We start from the raw sequence: 21279 nt of genomic DNA on the forward strand, positions 1-21279 counted from the left end.
GATTCCCATGACGCGATCACGTTCTTTTCCGTATGTTAATGTACTATGTCCACAACTCCTTACATATGAATAATGAAGCGTCTTCACATCTTTGTACTCGTATCTAAATATCTAATTGATGAAAATACATCCAAAAATAATTTATTTAGTTTTTTAATAGATTTAATGGTTGGCACATGGAGGCATGAGTTGTCAACCGTACGTTTATAACCAGACAAATAAGTAGAGAAAATGGAGGGTGGGTAGTCTTGTCATTCACACGACATATATACGATCAACAACGTGAAAAGGGCAATTACTTATCTTATATTTCACAAACATATTTTTTTGTCTTGTCTTTTTGTAATCATTGCGGCGGTTCACATGGTTTTCTTTTCAATTAAAGTTATGTTTATATTTAATAAAATAAAAAAATGTAATTAATATATTATTATATTAATAATAGAAACACGGTTTAGTGTTTGATCAAAAGAATCATTTAACGTGTTATAATAAGTAGTTTGGAAAAGAGTCCTTGCATTTCATCACTATATTTGATTGAATTATATGAATAGTTTGGTTTATGAAGAGGTAGGTCCCAGCAGAGCCCAGTTGGACCCGCAAGACTCACCTTGAAGAGGGACGTCTGCGCAAGGACCAACTGCTTCCGCAGGACCCACCATGCCCAGAGATGAAGACCTTACGCGCAGTACGCCAGCTGTTCCCGCAGGGAAAGCCTCCCAATGGTGAAGTACCCCGTTTGTTCCCGCAGCTGCGGATACAAGCTATCAGGGAAGGCTACCCGCACTAATAGCAAGGCTACACGCACAAGGCACTAACTCTTGATACTTCAGTAATGTCACCTGAAGGAATGAGCAAGGCGGGAATACTCCCGCCCAAATGAGCCAGTCCGTATGCTTCTGGAAGATCTTTTGTACTATACCTGCCAAGGTATGGGCAAAATAGACGATCTGACCAAAACAGCCCATGAACCAATCACAGGGTGACAGCTCACCGACAACAGTACGAGGAGGAGCACCCTCTAGTACTGTTTGTCACTATTAGCCGCTGCCTACTCACCAACCCTCACTGTGGGACGTGCGTAGCCTACAGTTGGTGGAACAGTGCATAGCCGGCAGTAAAGGAACAGTATACAGCCGGCCTTGTCACTATCGGCCGCAGCCTATCCACCAACCAGCATGGCTTGTGCGTAGCCCACTGTTGGTAGAACAGGAATACTATTCAGCCGGCTGTACCTTCTTATAAACCTACCTTCGGCTATAAATACTTCAACACCTTGGAATGGTAAGGACATTATCTGATATCTCATTATCTTATCTTCTCTAGCAATCTCTTAATATACACTTATATTCAGAGCAATCTAGTCTGATTCTCACACCGGAGGGTGGTCACAAGGAGGAATCCCCCCTTCTCAGTGACAAGCTTACGGTGTCTGTTTTGCAGGTCACCTGAAGAACAACTTTCTTTGCTAGGCCTCATCCTCGTGGGAAACATCTATTTAACCCCCAGATTATCCGTAATCTGCCCGGGGTCAATTAGTGTTTCTTCATTGGCGCCATCCGTGCATAAAAGCTAGAACTAATTCTTAGTTTTTTCAAAATTTCTGAAGAAATGGTTAACGTTACTCCGGTCCCAAGGCCAGTAAGTGACCAAGAAACCCCGGTAACCAAAACCCCAGCAACTGGGGGGAACACCGGCGGTTATACAACTTTTACGAACACTACCCCGGTTACTCAAGCCGGGACAAGTGCAGTAAACAATATTTCACTGGGGTTCACTGATGCCCAGTTGGAGAAACGGGCGAGGCTCCCTCGCCAAACACTCGATCAAGTTAAGGCGTGGGCCGAAGCACGTCAGAAAGAGTTCCAAGCTGAGTTGGATGAACGCTTGCGTTCACTTCAACAGGCTGACGAATTCGGCAGTACTCGCCAACATCTCAACATGAACAGTGAGTGCGAGTACTCGGACGATGAGCGGGAAGAATCCGATACCGACGCAAACCCTCGCCATAAGGCAAAAGGGAAGCGTAAGGAAACGGACTTCCAACCGACAAGGAATTTTGGAGAAACCTTTAAACCAACGAACGCGGGGAGAAACCCACGTGACTTCTCCAAAACCTTTAGACCAACTGCTGCAAATGCAGGAAAGTCCAAGTTTGCAAGGGACATTGCGGAAGCAATCGCCCCGAGAAGTGCCAAACAAATGTCCAACATCGGCACTTATGATGGTCTATCCGACCCAGACGATCACTTGAACAGATTCATTGCGGGGGCAACCGTCAGCACTTGGACGGAACCCACGTGGTGTTATATGTTCCAGATGACACTGATTGGAGCGGCCAGGGCATGGTTCGATCGTTTACCGGTCCACCACATCTATGATTGGGCGGACTTTCAGAACAAGTTCAGCCAACACTTCAGCCAACAGAGGAAATATACTGAAGAAAAGTGGACGATCCTCAACTGCGTTAGAGAGGAGGATGAATCTTTACTAGACTTCATCACTCGCTTCAACTCCAAAAAGCTGAGTCTGGGCAACATAAGTGAAGATCTTGTTCGCGCCACTTTCATCCAGGGCGCCGAATACCCAGAGCTTATCCGCACGTTGACGGGTAAGGACGGCATGCCATCCACATGGGATGCCATCATGACGGCGGCCAAGCGCTTTGCCGAGACAGAGAAGCAACTGGGTAGGGATCTTCCCCAGAGTACATACCTCTACACGCAGAGGACCAGAGAAAACAATGTTCGGATCGCCCGGCAGAACAAAAAGAGGAAGCTAGGTATTTGGCAGTCAAGGGTAAACTTTGACACTTCATCCAGCTCTCGCCCTTTTGTTGGCGGAAGGGATAACACACACCCTTCAAGCCGAAAACACCGGTGGACGCCACTCACCAAAAGCGTCACGGAGATATTTGCCACCGAAAAACTACCATGGCCAAAAGCTCCAATGATCCGGCAGCGACCTAATGCGGATCAAAGCAAATCCTGTGACTTCCACGGGACAAAGGGTCATAGTACGGAGGAGTGTACATCCTTGAAGGATATTGTTGAAACATTCGTCAAGGATGGAAGACTTGCACACCTTGTGGCATCAATCAAGAAGGGAGGAAGGAATGATAACCGGTACAGAGGCAACGGACGAAAGCCCGTTGACATCAGCATCAACATGGTTCATGGCAACATCAGAGGAAGAAAAAGGCGAACGACAGAACCATGCGCGTGGAAGGAAGCTGAGGTGCGCTTCCCGCGAGTGCCAGGAGGACCCAGCAAAGAAGGCCCTATCGTCATCAAAAGCCAGCTGGGGCACTGCATCACTTCCCGCACTCTTGCTGACAACGGCGCCTCGTCAACGGTGATGTACAGGCAGTTCTTCGACAAGCTAGATGACGAAGACAAGGAACGCCTGGAAACGGTCTACGCCTCGATGGAAGGGTTCGACGGCAGCACAAACACCCCCTGGGTATCCTATCTTTCCCCGTTACTCTTACGGACGGGAAACACTCTCGCACAGAAGAGGTGGACTTTGTCGTGATGAGGAAGCCACACCACACATACGACATTCTCTTCGGGAGAGACGGGATGGCAAGATTCAACGCCGTGGTATCTTCAGTCCACGACATGATGGGATGGCCAACAGCTGAGGGTGTAGCGATGATCACCGGCATTCCCCAGGTATGCATCGCATCTGTCTCATCTAAACCCAAACCAAAGATGGCTAAACCAACCATCACCGAACCGGAAAGATGGGCCTTCAATGGCAAATACCCTGACCAGGCCGTTACCATTGGCCCAACAGTCGTTGATCCCACGCGCACCTTACTCAAACGCTTACTACAGAAAAACGCTGACATCTTCGCGTGGACACCAGCTGACATGACTGGCGTACCCCGAAGTAAGGCTGAGCATAAGCTCAAGTGCGACCCAGCTGTTACGCCAGTCGTACAAAAGCGCAGAGTAATGGGGCCAGAACAAACTAACGCGTGTAGAACCCAAGTCAAGGAACTCCTTGACGCAGGCATCGTACGCGTTAGCAGATATCAAACATGGGTTGCAAATCCCGTTATGGTACCGAAGAATAACAAACAATGGCGCATGTGCATAGATTTCAAGGACTTAAACAAAGCATACCCCAAAGATTGTTATCCGTTACCCGAAATTGATCTTAAGGTGGTTTCGTTAGCACCGTTTCGCCTTAAATGCTTCCTGGATGCGTATAAGGGGTACCATCAAATCCACATGGCCGTTGATGATCAGGACAAAACCGCTTTTCGGACGCCCGATGGCACATTTTGTTACCAAATGATGCCATTTGGACTTAAGAATGCCGGGTCCACATACCAACGCCTGATGGACAACCAGTTTCAGGCCCAAATTGGGAGGAACTTGGAAGTCTACATGGATGACTTGGTCATCAAAAGCCCTGACGCAGAAGCGATGTTGAAAGACATCGAAGAAACTTTCAACACGCTCAGGAAGATAAACATGAAGCTCAACCCGAGCAAGTGGTCCTTTGGGATGGAAGAAGGGAAGTTCTTGGGGGTCATCGTCACTAAAGATGGCTTCAGAGCGAACCCTGAAAAGGTCGAAGCCATTATCAAAATGTAATCACCTACTACCATCAAACAGGCTCAGACACTGAATGGACGACTAGTCGCACTTAATCGCTTTTTGGCAAACCACGCGGATAAGTCTTTTCCTTTCGTGTCAACATTGAGAAACTGTTTAAAGAAAACGCACTTCCGCTGGACACCAGAAGCGGAAGCAGCTTTTCAGGAGATTCGGTCACGCTTGATCGAACTCCCAACGCTCACAGCACCAGAAGCGGGGGAGGAGTTAATCCTATACCTTTCTGCAACAGATAGAGCAACCGGGGCGGTCCTGCTAGTTGAACGGAAAGGCATCCAGATGCCAATCTATTATGTCAGCCGTATCCTAACAGACGTAGAAACCCGGTACTCTACCCTCGAAAAATTAGTCTTAGCACTTGTACACGCTTCACGCAGGTTAAGACGATATTTCCAGGGTCACCCAATCACCATTCTCACCAACTTCAAACTTGCAAACGTTCTACGCAAACCCGAGTTATCGGGACGCCTAGCCAAATGGGCAATTGAGTTGGGGGAATATGCGATAAAGTATAAGCCAAGACCAGCCATAAAAGGCCAGGTTTTGGCCGACTTTATTGCGGAAGTGCCTGCATCGCGAGAAAAAGAGTTCCAGGAAGAGGCTCAACCCTCTCCAGCACAGGACATCAATGATGTCTGGCAACTCTACACTGATGGAGCAGCCAGTAACGAGGGTTCAGGCGCAGGGTTGAAACTAACCAACCCAGCAGGCCAAGAATACACTTACGCTATTCGACTGGATTTTCCAAGTACGAATAACGAAGCCGAGTATGAAGCATTCTTGGCCGGGCTGAGAATTGCGTGTAAGATGGGAGTGAAATACTTGGAAGCCCACGTGGATTCCATGTTAGTAGCCAACCAAATAAACGGGACGTACACGGCCGTGAACGACACAATGGCCCTGTACCTCGCACAAGCAAAAACCCTTATGCGCGATTTTAACGATTGCAAAGTCATACACGTCAAGCGTAGCGAAAACAAATCTGCGGATGCGTTAAGCAAGCTTGCATCATTAGCCTTCACCCACTTGGGAAAGGACATCCGCATTGAACTCCTCGGGGCACCTTCAGTCCCGCACAAGGAAACTTGTGTCATCCAAACCGGCACAGAAACGTGGATGACACCAATAATAAATTACCTTGCGGCGGGTATACTACCAGAGTCAAAAACACAGGCAAGAAAACTACGCTGTAAAGCACTGAATTATCAACTCATCGATGACATCCTTTACAGACGTAATTTTCTTGGCACACTCTTAAGATGTGTGGACAACCAAGATGCTGACTACCTCCTAAGGGAAGTACACGAAGGCATCTGTGGAGTACACGCAGGTCCATGCGCTGTTGTAGCTAAGCTAAACAACGCGAGATACTTTTGGCCGGGGATGCATACGGATGCGTTGGCATACATCAGAAAGTGTAGGTCTTGCCAGCTCTACGCACCCAACACGCATCGCCCGAAGAATGAACTTGTTCCAGTCATCTCTTCATGGCCATTTCAGAAGTGGGCCATCGATGTGACAGGCCCATTTCCTACAGCAGCAGGAAACGTTCAGTTCCTAGTGGTAGCCATCGACTACTTCACCAAGTGGATAGAAGCAAAACCCTTAGCCCAAACAACCGCGAAACATATCAAAAAATTTATTTGGGAATTTATTATTTGTCGTTTTGGACTTCCACAGAATTTGGTGAGCGATAACGGCACCAACTTTGCTGACAAGAAGCTACAAAAGTGGCTGGAAGAACTTCAAATCACTCACACCTTTACCTCAGTGGCGCACCCGCAGGGTAATGGTGAGGTAGAAAGAGCAAATAAGAGCATCGTCGAAGGCATAAAGAAAAGACTCTTGGAACACAGATCCGGCTGGGTGGACGAGCTTCCGCACGTCCTTTGGGCAAACAGAACGCTGAAAAAGGCCAGTACGGGAGAAACCCCGTTCAGCCTCACTTATGGCACTGAAGCCATGGTCCCGGTCGAAATTGGTTTACCCTCACCAAGGGTCTTGATTCAGCCAGAAGACAATGATGCGGAAAGACGGTTAGACCTTATGCTAACCGAGGAACGCAGAGACTTAGCCGCAACGCGTGAAGAGAACTACAAGCGGCAAATGCAAAAGTACTACAACACGCGGGTGAAACTCTGCAACTTCAATGTAGGAGACTACATACTGCGTAACAACGAGGCTTCGAACCAACAACGCCTAGGAAAACTGGCCCCGGTCTGGGAAGGGCCATACATTATCAAAGAAGTTCTGAGAAAGGGCGCATACCGGCTCGAAAGGCTCGATGGCACTCCCATCCCAAGAACATGGAATGGAGCTCAATTACGCAAATGTTACATGTAGATCAATTCCAAACTTGTAAAGAAAAGGTCTAGAGCCAATTCTAATGGAAATGATTCTCCTTTCACATTGTGTTGATAGCCTTACCTTTATACTTATGAACTTCCCACACTGATATGGCGGTATTCACCGCATAAATATGGGAAGAAGTAAGTCGTTACGTGTGGAAGGCGGCAAAACCCGCATAAACACATAAAACGGTAAAAAATTTCAAAAGAAAAGATAAGGAAAACCTTCACGCAGGTCAGTTATAGGTAAAGTTTGGTCATCCCACTAAATGAAAGTGACGGTCCTACCCGCACAATCATGATAGAGGAAACTGAACATTAACCTATTAACAACCGCGCGTACAAAGGCTAACTTATTCAAAATACTTAGAAAATTTCTAAGGAAAAGATGAGGAAAACTTCCACGCATGAAAGATATAAGTAAAGTTTCGCCATCCTATTAAGTGAAAGTGACGGTCATACCCGCACAATCACGAAAGAGGAAGCGAAACTTAAACTTATAATCTGCCACGTTAAAAAGTTAACTTATCTAAGTACTAAAGAAATTGCTAAGTTAAATCAAAATATGCGTAAAATAAACAAGGCAAGGAATTAGCAAATAATCTTTATTCCATCGAAATTCAAATATTACAGATTGTTGGGTACATACCCGCATACAAAAGAAGCTATACAAAAATAAAAATCTACTCTAATGGTGGAAAGGGATCTTCAGGATCAAGCTTCAGGACCACTTCCACTTGGACCCGCACCATCAGTAGAGCGTGGCGGTTCAAGGAAAGCTTTAAGGATAGCTAGCCCATCATCAGCAGCAGCAACTTCGTTCACCTTCTCCACCACCGGATGCGGGAAGGCGGCATACTGGTTCACTGCTTGGTCATATAAAGCTTCAGTATCCACATCAAATAAAGGGAAGTTGGAAGGCGGGATGCCTTTCTCAACGAACCCTAGACCAAGCAGGAAGCCGGCCTTTTCCCCATCCTCATGAGAAGCGTTGAGGGCTGCGCTCATGGCATCGTCGTATGATGTGTCCGTGAAGACTCGATGCACAACCTACAAGAAAAAATACAAGTATCAAAACCTTTTCTATTTACAAAGAAAAGCGTAAAGATATTATGAAATTACGCATACCTGAGACAACGCTTCTCGAAGAAGCCATTCCTTGGCAACCAGAGCCTCCTGGAGGGCGGCTTGAGCTTGGTTACGGGCGCGTTCGGCTTCACTTTTATTAAGGTTGGCAAGCAACACTTCCTTTGCAGCAGCCTCTTCAACGCCCTTTAGCTTCCGCTCAGTGTGGTCAAGCACGCCCCTCTGGTCCAAGATCTCTTTCTTGGCGTCTTCCATAGCCAAGGCATCATGAGCCTGCTGGAGCCTCTCTAGCTTGGCTTTAAGCTCCTCGTTCTCAATGCGTAGAGGCTCAGCAACAGCTTCAGCCTTGGTGGCCCTCTCAGTTGCGTTCCGTGCAGTTTCCTTGGCCAGCCGAAGCTGTTCGTTAACAGCTTGGGCAGCCTTGGAACGGGCCTCGAGACGGGCCTGAACTTCAACTTCAAGGGCCTTGAAGGCCTTCTCCTTCTCCGCAGCAACGGCGGAGAGCCTCCTATTCTCCTCCCGGACAGCCCGCGCCTGAGCTACTTCTTGGATACGAGCTGCTTTTAACTTGTCGTTTTCACGACAAAGCAGCTCGACGCGCGGCTGCATCCGGGCCAGGAGAATCCGAAGCTCATTGGTTAGCCTACCCTCCTGGTAGCTAGCCATTGCTTCCCCCAACGCACCACTGGGAGCTGCGTGACGAGCCCACTCCACGCACTCAACAGGCGTGCGAAGGGTTGTTCCTCGGCGGATGTTCCATCGTGGAACATACACTTCATTGGAATCCGACACTGCAAAAAACAAAAAGCACTTAGGAAAAGATGATATAAAAAAAAAAGCCAAAAGAACCCTACGCACCTGTAGGGTCGACAACAGGCCGATAGCCGCCAAACCCATCACCTGAACCCAAGGGAAATCCATCCAAGAGGTCAGGCAGATGGGAAGGAGGCAGAGGTTGGCGAGAAGCCCCAAGCATACCTGAAGGATCGGCCGTCGTTGCCGATGACGGAGGAGGCATGGTGGAGGCCGCCGCGGTAGTAGTAACCAACGGAGGTGAACTCACCGTAGGTGAACTCACAACCGTGGTCGCCGCTGCGGAGGAGCCCGCATAAATAGTCACCGCCGGCTCAGTGAAAGATTCAGTAAATATGGCACTGATAGCCCGCGGAGATGTCGTCACAGTTGGAACAGTTGGCTCATCCGGGTGAGCAACTGAACCAACTGAAGCAGGCGCAGACGCCTGGGTCATCGCCTCAGGTAGGTTGACCAAACCTACCGTCATGGGTCCGGAGGTGCTCCTCCCCGCTCCACCCTGGAATGCGGTAGCATCCACGCCTGCACAAAGAAGATAAGTATAATGATGGAAAGCTCTGAAGTTAAAAGTAAAGGAAGTTTGTACTTACGGGTTTTCTTGAGCCTAAAAGTGCGAACAGGCGGGGACGAACCCGATGGAGCCGGCCCCTTTACGCCGCTCACCGTCGTCATCCTGGGCTGCCCGGAGGTGACAGTCGTCGCAGCCTCCGGAGCAGTGGTCTTATCACCACCAGGGTTCCCCGCCACCTCCTCGCTTTCGGTCTCTGAATCAGACCGATTCACCGGATTGGCAGTGGAGGCAACCTTCGCCTTCCCCTTCCCGCCGGCAGCCTTCTTTTTCCGCACCAAAGGAGGACCATCTGCGGATTCCTCATCAGAAGACAAGATTAGAGGAATTCCAGCAGAGGTTTCAGCATTGAGAGGTCGAGGGTTGAATAACTCCTTACCTGGCCGCCTGGCGCTCAGGATCTCGTGGCCTGGCGGGTAGACCTCCACGAACCGATCCGCCGTCTGTTCAAGGATGGGCAACTCATTCTCATCTAGAGCACGAGTACCCATTCTAGCGGGACCATCAGCCTCTCGCGGATGCAGGAGCGACTGCAAGTCATTCCCCTCTGAAATAAAAAAAATAAACAGTTAGAAGAAAAACCTATATCAACAAAGAAGACAGAGCATACCGTAAGGGACAGAGTTCAAACCGTATTCGAGGACGATGGGAACCTGCGACGCCTCCTTACACACCCGGCTCATCCCAAGCATCACCATCCCAGACTCCGCAAAGCGGTATACCGGAGTCTGGACCCGGGAGATCTTGGCAAACCACTCCGCCTCCTGGTAGTTGAGGGCGTGAAGGGCGGGGAGTGCTCTCCCATTCTTAAAGGTCATCGCAAGGGGGACGACGCGAGCGGAGATATAAAAAAACTCACGCTTCCACGACCGAATACTGCGCTCGGTAGCGCAGATCTTCAACCCCTTGATCCGATTGACCAAGGTGTACCACCCCTGGATGCACCTCCAGGAGTAGAAGGTCATCAACCGATCTACGTGGGGCTCCACGCCCAGAATGAGGCACACCCACTCAATGTGGCGGATCTTGGCGATCGCCATCGGGTGTACATCCGTCAGATGCACGCCGTGCCTCTCCAAGACACGGTATACAAACTTCGTCAATGGGAACCTGAGATTCCCATAAACGAAGAATGCAGCGTACACCCCTATCTTGCCCTTGGGGGCATCGTACACCGTCTGGTGTGGCTCCGGAAACTCAGGCTCGAACGGCTCGAGCATGAACTTCCGGACGACGTACCGATAGAGGTCGGCCGGAAGAGCACACTGGCACTCGCCAGCAGTGCTCTTGTCATCCTTATCGGAAGTGGACGACGGATTCTCGACGAACACGTCAGAATCCTCGGCAAAAGAAGACATGTTTCGGATGTACAGAAACGATTTCAGAAGAATGCTCGACGGAATAGTGAGTATTCGCCGGAAATCGTTTAGAAGATGAAGAGAGAAGTGAAAGTGTGGATTACAAAGGACCCTCTCCCCCTTTATATACTCATCGCAATTAATGCGATGAATTTAATGCGGAAGAGAGAGAAATCGCAGGTGCAATGAAACTATGACACGTGGCAAATAGCAAGCTGGCAACAGCTGTTGAAAGGACGCGTGCAATTAATTTCGCGGCCACGCGCCCGAAAAATCGCGCCCACGCGCCTGAAAAAGCGCCTGGAATGACCATATACTGTCACGTCGCCATAACTTCCTGCACGTCCTGACACTGTCAGAAGAAACCGTCGGACGACGTTTCAATAGTTTGGACTGTTCTTACCCTTTCACCAACTTTTCGAATTTCAAAAAGATTCAAAAGTAAGCGGGAAAATACCCCTTACCTTGGCAACCAAGAAACTATAAGACAGGTGCGAGTACAGTGTTAAGGCAAAACCCTTCACATACTTGGCACCTGCAAGGAATTGAAGCCAAGAATACCTCGGCAACCAAGTAACCATAAGACGGGTGCGAGTACAGTGTCAAGGCAAAACCCTTCACATACTTAGCACCCTCAGGGAATTGAAGCCAGGAATACCTTGGAAGTAAAGTAACTATAAGACGAGTATGGGTACAGTGTCAAGGCAAAACCCTTCACATACCTAGCACTCCGCAGGGAATTGAAACCAAGAAGGATCTTCTGGGCAGTGCTTGCGGAAACGGGAATAACATCCCCGCATAGCGGGAACGTCGAGAACTAGACTGTTTGAACCTCCAAGATGGAATTGGTTGTTTAAACATAATTGATCACTATGTTCAAAACTACCAAAACCTCATGGAGAATCTACACAAGTGGAACTCAACGCTCCTGACTTGCGAGGAGGTTACAGACCTACCCGCATCACACCCAAAGATCAAGCAGAAAAGTCGGGAATTTCTGCGTGGCATTAGGAAAACCGCGGGAAGAATCCCCACGGAAAACCTTAAAACTAAAAACCCTTTTCAAAACCCCTTCCTAAAGTCCAAAAGTTCACCTCACTTATTAATAATTCATGAGAAGAACATTGGACTGGGGGGACTTGAAGAGGTAGGTCCCAGCAGAGCCCAGTTAGACCCGCAAGACTCACCTTGAAGAGGGACGTCTGCGCAAGGACCAACTGCTTCCGCAGGACCCACCATGCCCAGAGATGAAGACCTTACGCGCAGTACGCCAGCTGTTCCCGCAGGGAAAGCCTCCCAATGGTGAAGTACCCCGCTTGTTCCTGCAGCTGCGGATACAAGCCATCAGGGAAGGCTACCCGCACTAATAGCAAGGCTACACGCACAAGGCACTAACTCTTGATACTTCAGTAATGTCACCTGAAGGAATGAGCAAGGCGGGAATACTCCCGCCCAAATGAGCCAGTCCGTATGCTTCTGGAAGATCTTTTGTACTATACCTGCCAAGGTATGGGCAAAATAGACGATCTGACCAAAACAGCCCATGAACCAATCACAGGGTGACAGCTCACCGACAACAGTACGAGGAGGAGCACCCTCTAGTACTGTTTGTCACTATTAGCCGCTGCCTACTCACCAACCCTCACTGTGGGACGTGCGTAGCCTACAGTTGGTGGAACAGTGCATAGCCGGCAGTAAAGGAACAGTATACAGCCGGCCTTGTCACTATCGGCCGCAGCCTATCCACCAACCAGCATGGCTTGTGCGTAGCCCACTGTTGGTAGAACAGGAATACTATTCAGCCGGCTGTACCTTCTTGGAAACCTACATTCGGCTATAAATACTCCAACACCTTGGAATGGTAAGGACATTATCTGATATCTCATTATCTTATCTTCTCTAGCAATCTCTTAATATACACTTATATTCAGAGCAATCTAGTCTGATTCTCACACCGGAGGGTGGTCACAAGGAGGAACCCCCCCTTCTAGTGACGAGCTTACGGTGTCTGTTTTGCAGGTCACCTGAAGAACAACTTTCTTTGCTAGGTCTCATTCTCGTGGGAAACATCTATTTAACCCCCAGATTATCCGTAATCTGCCCGGGGTCAATTAGTGTTTCTTCAGTTTATCACACGACATCATAAGTTTAAATAATTTCATAAATAAAGCATGACGTTTAGTGTAAAAAAAAAGTTGAAATTGTGTGATATTAATAAAAGTTGTAAACTAGTTGCTAGTTCACCTAAACTTAACTTCGATTTGTTTAAATAAAACATAATTTAACCTTTTATATTTAAAACTCAAGTTTGGTTTACTAGTAGTTTTTCAAGCTCGAATTCGACTTGTTTATTGTTATTATTAATTTAGTTAGTTTATACGGGAATAAATCATTACAAACTTTCAAAACTCATGATACTTATAGAGAAATAGTTTCTTTTATCAGACAATACCGTAAGTTTAAGTAATCAATCAATCAAACCCAGTAAAAATCTCATTAATAATTAATAAAAAAAACAAGAAGTGTATGAAGAAATTGCAAGTCAGCTAAACTTAACTTTATGTCATTTAATTAAACGATGTACAACCTTTTATATTCAAAACTCAAGAGTGGTTCATTAGTAATTAATCAAGTTTGATTTTGTTTCATTTTTATCATTTATTATTTATTTAGTTACTTTATGCGGGAAGAAATCATTTTAAAGCCTTGCACGTATACAGATAAGGTGAAAAGCATATAGAAAAAAAGAAAACAACATGAGTATTGTAAAACCATCACCAATGCAATGCATGTGGCATGCGTTTGGTGAGTGAAAGGTATTATAGCTGATGACTTGGAAGATAGACATGAGAGGAAATGAGTTTTGCACTTGGGTAAGTGTGACCATAGAAATTGTTTGTGAGCGTAGAGAAATTAATGAAGAGAGAAACAAAAATGAGATGACGGATAAGGTGATATGCCAAAAATCATTTTGAGGAAGTTTATCCACAATTGGATTTGGTCTTATGTTTGAGTTACAATCAGTTATAATTTTTTCATTATACACATGTTTTGGTCATTATATAAGTGCATACATGAACTTATAATTATAAATGCACCACTTGTTTAAGATAAAAAAATTAAAAACAAGAACACGTAAAATGTTACCTACAAATGATCATAGTTTAACAATTTATATTTGTGATGTTATAAACAAAAAAATAAAAATAAATCATACCATATCAACAAAATAGAGAAATGGAGAACTAAGGCGTCCCTATCCATACAAGATTTGACCATAAGATCGAGTGATCGACCATACTAAGAACTAGCATTATAACAGAAGATCCAAACAAGAGGCAAACCACGGTCGGTGTACATTACAACAATGGATCTACCATAATTCCATAAGGGTTCTTAAACTAATAAGCGAACAACGTAAACTTCAAAAATGTCAAAGTAATATGTGATAAAACTCAAGGTCAACAGTTGAAAAATGGTAAACGCTAAAAAATATCATGTTAGAAACTTTTATTAATTTTAAACATGGTTCATAAAAGTAAGATGTTTGTAAAACGAAATCTTACCAACTTAAATTAAGTTTTGTAAAATAAAGGTTTAGAAAATATATATTTATGACTTTTAATATTTTTACAAAGCCAAATTATTAATAAAACAAGACTAAGACTTTTAAGTATTTTATTATTATATAGTACTGGTCAAAGTTTTTATAAAAGTTAGTCAATTTTAGTGAAGGTTTGAGGGAAGACTGAAATAGTATTCCTTGAAAATAGCGATTTGAGCGAGTTAAGTAAAAATAAAAAAGTGAAATCACATAAAAGGAACCAAGTGAAAGTTTGGTGGAAGGAGTATTCTTAGTGAGACGTTAATCGTTGATTTCTATCGATTTAGAGCAGGTTTTAGTAGGAAGACAAACTATCAGGTGAATAAAAGAAGTGGATGAATGATCGATTAATAATCGTCCGTCAAATCAGTACATATCAAGTGTTATCTCTTCCCTTATTTTTTTACGTGCTACCAAATCATATATTATTTCCAAAAACAAAACGAAAGTTATAAAAAAACTGGAATCTACGTATATTATTACATATATTATTAAAGCAACACACTCTTTCCACATGTTATTCAAATAGACTCGCATAGGTACCAAGTGTATAAGTTTCTATTTTTACAATTTTCATTTAATGATTGATAAAATAAAAAATATGTTGTTGGTGAGAATTGAACTCACTACCTTAATTTTAAAAGGTTTATGGTTTACCAACTCAATTAGGATGAATTGATGTTAACTTTCTCTTTTTCTTAATTGTTATAGACTACGTTGCACCAAAACGCTAAAGGAGGTGGAGTCCCCGTCCCGGGGACGCGCCGAGGACGGAAACGCCGCCGAAACATTTCCCGGTCGTTTCTGAAAATTAAGGACGGGATGCAATACGTATCTGGGCTTCGGGTACGGCGTGTTCAAAGTTTCCGAAACGGAGATTCCGGCTAGATTCCAGCGTCGGAGCAGTAGGAAGAAGATGCAGGCTGAATGTGGCGGCTATTAACTTTTTTTAGGTTTTTAGGTTTAAACTAAGTTTAGGTTTTTTAACATTTAACCCCTTTATCTTTCACTTGTATACATCTCATCCCTAAAACTTTTAAACCTGTACATAAAAAGGTGTTTTTTCTTTAATCTAGTCTCTTTAGGTTTGTATATTTCATTTGTAATCCTAGATTTTAACTAACATATCCTATATATATATATATATATATTGGACTTTGTTTAATATATTTGTATTTTTTTTTGCCGTATCGATGCCGTAGCCGTATCTTAGATTTTTGATTTTTGCCGTTTCCCGTACTCGTAACGTCCCGGTATCCTGATTCCGTACCCGTTCCCGTTCTACTTAGGTTATAGATTCACAACCTTCCATTTTGATTTATTTTAAAATACAAATAAAAAATATTCTCACTAATCTATGTATTTTAGAAAAAAAAATTATTTATATCTTATAAATTCATAAGGTATGTTATTATGTATATTATTATATTTAACTTTTTTTTTTACTTTTTAATCACCCGTGTATCACACGGGGTAAATCATAGTTAACTTTAATAAAATACACTTATCCAACCCTTTAGGTGCTTAAGATATATTTAGGCCATTGTGTATATAAGTATATATATGCACATGTGCATCACTATGTATATGTGCATATTCATGTATATAGCATTATTGTTTATGAATTTATTGTAAAACAGACCACTGCATATACATATCAATCAATATATTAATGCTTTTCATTTAATGTGCGTAGCTAAACTTTTACAACAAATTTTCATTTATATACTATTTAGTTATTTTTATTGTAATTAAATATAATAATAATTAGTATGTTTGTGTAGGCTTGTGCGCGTAATCAACCGCTGTGTATTAGTATATGTAGTTTAAGTCCAGGCCCGTCTATTAAATGTACTTAAATTTAGGCCCGAGTTAACACTTGAGCTCATTTAAGTCTAGTTCGATTAAAATTTTAAATAAGCCGGTCTCGAGTAGCTTACGAACAACTCAATTATGCATTACTCAACTTTACATTAGACCATCCGTGGCGTTTTGGGGAGTTTTGAAGCCAAAACGCCGGGACCCCCCACCCCCCTTCTCCCCCCTCGCGTTTTAGATGGTATTTTGGAGGTCAGCGTAACGTGAGGCTAGCTCGAATTTTGAGGGTTTTGTGAGAGAGATAGAGAGATAGGGAGGAGAGAGAGACGTTTTGGGGGCATTTCCCCACCACACCTACTATTTTTGCAAAATGTCCAAAAGCTAACTAGACGTTACATGACATAAAATGCTCGAGTGTGTCTAGTTTTAACTAAGCATGATCTTATTACTTTATTTGAAGCTAGTATAAAATTATGTCATAAAGAGGTATTGTCCCATAAATAGTCGGACTATGCTTGTAGTAGGGGCTATTGAAAAAATGAAATTAAGTCTATAGCTTAAAATATGTAAATGGTGAATGAAAGCTAAAAGTCCACTTGGCACTGTTATAAAAATAGCAAACACACTAAAACATATTTTGTACGGAAAATATTTAATTGGCATATATTTTGGTTAGGTAAAAAGTGGCCTTTCGTTATCTTCAAGTGCTACATCTTCTATTTGCATGATAAAATTATCGAATCTTAACTAAATGATTACCCTCTAATTTATTCATTGATTTTAGATCTAGGTACATAACTCAGAATCAAAAGAGAGTATTGTTTTTGTTTTTTTTTCTTTCAACAGCATATATTACTCCTATAGCAATAAATCTACTAATTTGTGCGGGTTTAATAAAAGACCTCACCTCTAAGAGGCTGGCCCTGAGGTGTACATAGGCCTGTAAACGAACCGAACGTTCGGTGAACTATTCGTGAACCGTTCGACGGGAAGTTCGTTTATGTTTGTTTATTTAATAAACGAATGAATATGAACAAAAAATTTGCGTTTGTTTAATTAAATGAACGAACATAAACACATGTTCCGTTCGTTCATTTATGTCTATGAACGTTCGTTTATGTCTGTTTATGTATGTTCATTTATGTATTAATAGAAAAATAATTAAATATTATCGGGATAGGTTATCTGCTTAAAGGTTTTATATTTGTTAATTTGTGTTCATTTAAGTGTTTTCATTTAAGTTTGTTTATATTTGTGTTCATTTACATTTGTTTATACATGTTCGTTTATCTTTGTTCAATTATGTTGTCACACCCCGACTAGGTAGTTGCGGAAGCGTAATACGGGAATGTAACAGATAACACTGGTATCAACAACATTGTTTATAAAGAAAATTCAACAGCTAATTTACATCATATTACATGGGTAGGTACTATGTTTACAAACTAGGTGAAAAACACATAACCGGTTTGCGAGCTTCTTAAACAGTATTATATCAGCGTCTATTCACAGCTATTCAACTTGTCTTTCTAACACCAAGCATGTAAGCAAATCATTCCACTTTTGCTTTACCTGAAAAGCATGTAAAACGGGTCAACTACGTCTAGTTGGTGAGTTTCAAGTTTCACGAGTTTCAATGAAATCAGTACACGAGTTCGTAAAGTTTACAGTGTGTATGTATATATGTCTGTGTATGATGCATTATACTAAGCCACAAGTGAAACCGAAACGAGCTATACTGCATGGCCTCTCCTGCCCATGCACTCCTGTTGGCATTTAACAGCCAATTTTGCCCCATGTATGTACTATGTCTAACACCACATAGCAGTATGTAAAAATATAATGACAATGTGCAACTGGGTTTACATATGTTCCGGCATACCCCACCGGCTCTGTCAGTTGGGTTTGTCAAACCGATAGTACTATCCACACGTCACCGGCACGAAGTTAATCACTTGTGTTTGTGGGGACTTGTCAAGTGTTAGTACTTAGATAATCCACATCATCACACGTTTTCAAGTATATCAGTATATGTAAACATGCTTTTCACCCCAAAAGTTCGTAAAACAGTTTAGAAAGTGGGGGTCGTGAAACTCACCTTATTGTAGTTCGCACAGAAATTACGTGTCAGATAGTCAGATGTCTCGTTTATAGCCTGATTCCTATAAACGGTATCGTATCGTTAATACTAGTACAGTGTTCAAGCTAAGTCGGGCTGTATAGATAATCTGGGTATAGCTGTTAAGCCCAGAACATGACCATAGTCTTAGATTGTGACGTTGTATACTATGAAATGTTTAAAACTGGATTTGGCTCAGTTTCACCGTTTTCCGAGCCTAGCTCAGTTGATCGTTTATACGTTTCGGGATTAGGTAAGATCACATAAACTTAAGTAAATGTATTGATTGATAAAATGATTTGATTTATGAAAGAATTTTAAAGTTTCGGTGTCTGGTTTGATCGCAGGGTTCGTTTCCGTTTTCACACGGGTTGGATTATACAAAACGCGCACAATCCACCCGAATTGTCCGGAATTCTCGTAAAAAGTTCGTTTTTATCAATATCATTCAAAAATATGATATTTGATCACTTTTGACATTTTGATATACCAGTCAGTCCGTTAAACACAAAACTGCCGGTTTCGTTAAAACAATTATAATTTAAATCTTTAATAAATCATAACTAAATATGTAATTACATATAAATTATGTAAATTTTTGTAAAAATACATTAAGACATGGAGAATTTTATAAAAATATTTCCAGAAATTTTATGATTATTTATTTATTTATAAAAATTCATTTAATAGGTTATAATCATGTAATAAATGGCCCGTTTATATCAAACGACCTCCGAAAAATCCCATAATTTTTACCAATGGTCTCAATGTGACTACATAACCCCTGCAAAATTTCCAGAACCTAACTCTTTTGACCAAATGCCTTTTTGTGCGTTTTTCGGCTGTTAAAACTCGGTTCAACCATGGCTGCACAAACCATACTTAGACATTTCCAATGATTCCCAAACTTTACCAGTGATCTTACTATCCCATATCAAACTCCAAAACCAAGTTTCATAATTTTTCAATATGTTTTGCTATTTTTCCCAAATAAACGCCCATAAACGGGAATAAATTCACCAAATATTCTCCGTTTATCGAAAAATTACCAAATTTGAACAGGGACTCATTTATATGATCCCTAATGTCCCTGCAAATTTTCACAAGCTAACAACAAGCACGTCACAACCTAATACTAAACAGCCCCTAAACGAGTATTACGGGTTTACCTTGTCGGTTTTCGATGAATTTTGCTAGCTTAAACGACTTTCCGGGTCTCGGGTTGCAAACTCAGTATATCTACATATCATATAACATCAAACCAAGCATAAATCATCCATGTAACAGCCTTGATAATTAGGGTTTCGGTTTTGGGTTCAAACCGAACTTTCTAACCGTAAAAACGTTGTATTCATGTTCTAATCCGTGTTTTTGACCAAAAAGTATATGTTCCAGGTTTGTAAACATGTTTAACATCAAAACATAATTTTACTTGATTTTTAGGGCTTTTGGATGGTTAAACATGTTTAACACTAATCAAAACATGTTTATATGATAATCATATGGATCAAACTTTGTTAAAACTTGTTAAAATTGAATCATACCTTAGGGTTTTTGAAAGGGAGTTAAGAGAACAGGGGCTGGAGCTGCTGGACTTCAAAGTTTTATGAGCTAAAATGAATGACAAAGCTTGTGTAGTAAGCTTTATAAAAGAAAAAAAAACATGTGGGTGATATGGCTTGTCCGATCGGAATGTTCAATGGGACCTTAATGGGCTGTTTTAGCCCATTAATTTATATATACCAGCCCAAACATGAAAAGCCCATTTTAAGTTTAGTTCGGGTTCGGTTTTTCGCAAGAAAATTAATTCGGGTATGAGAAATAACGTAAAAACGAGTGTTTTTCAGCTTATTCTTGTAAAATAAGAAAAACGTACTGACTCGTTGTAAAATTCCAAAATATTTTCACGGATGGCTTAGAACATGTCATATAAGTGTTTTATAAATTTTTTTCGGCTTAACGGATGCTACAATGCTTGTTTTGATATTAACGATTGCGTTTAAGCTTATAGCGTATCGATAAACGAAACCTTTTTCGTTTAAAGAGTTTTAAACGTACCGAGGCCTAAATATCAATATGTTAGCCTCTATAACATATATATAACTCGTATATGACCCCTCAGTATGTATACGGGTCATAATTAGTATCGGTCGGTTACTCGTTTAAGCACTACGAATTAACCGATTTATCGTTTACTTGTTACGTAATGAATATAGTGTACCTCGTTTTATCATGAATGTCACATTCTCCCCCCGTTAAGAAATTTCGTCCCCGAAATTTAATGTGTCATCGGTTTTCTAGGGAACAGGTGTGGGTATTTATTTCGGAATTCGTCCTTTCGTTCCCAAGTATATTCGGGTCCTTGTTTTGAATTCCACCGAACTTTTACTAATGAAATTTTGTTGTGTCGTAACTGTTTGGTTTTCCCGTCTACAATTTCTACCGGTTCCTCTACGAAGTTGAGCTTTTCGTTGATCTAAACATCTTCCAGTGGTACTATTGTCGTTTCATCAGTCAAACACTTTTTCAGATTCGATACATGAAACACGTCGTGAATAGTGCTCGGTTCTAGGGGTAGTTTTAATCGATAAGCTACGGGACCAATTTTTGCGATAATCTCAAAAGGTCCGATGTATCTCGGGGCTAGTTTCCCAGTCTTTCCAAATCTTATAACACCCTTCCTTGGCGATACTTTTAAGAATACCTTATCACCTATTTCAAAAGATAACGGTTTTCTGCGAATATCGGCATAACTCTTTTGTCGGTCACGGGTAGCTTTCAATTTTTGTTTAACCTGGTGGATCTTATCGGTGGTTTCCTGAATTAAATCGGATCTTGAAATTTGAGTATCACCCACTTCTGTCCAACATAGTGGTGATCTACATTTTCGCCCGTATAGAGCTTCATAAGGTGCTGCTTGTATACTACTGTGATAAC

This window comes from Bidens hawaiensis, unplaced genomic scaffold, assembly GCF_021521415.1.
Source record: "Bidens hawaiensis isolate Kalapana, Puna unplaced genomic scaffold, B.hawaiensis_p1.1 tig00024811_1, whole genome shotgun sequence".
Taxonomy (NCBI): domain Eukaryota; kingdom Viridiplantae; phylum Streptophyta; class Magnoliopsida; order Asterales; family Asteraceae; genus Bidens; species Bidens hawaiensis.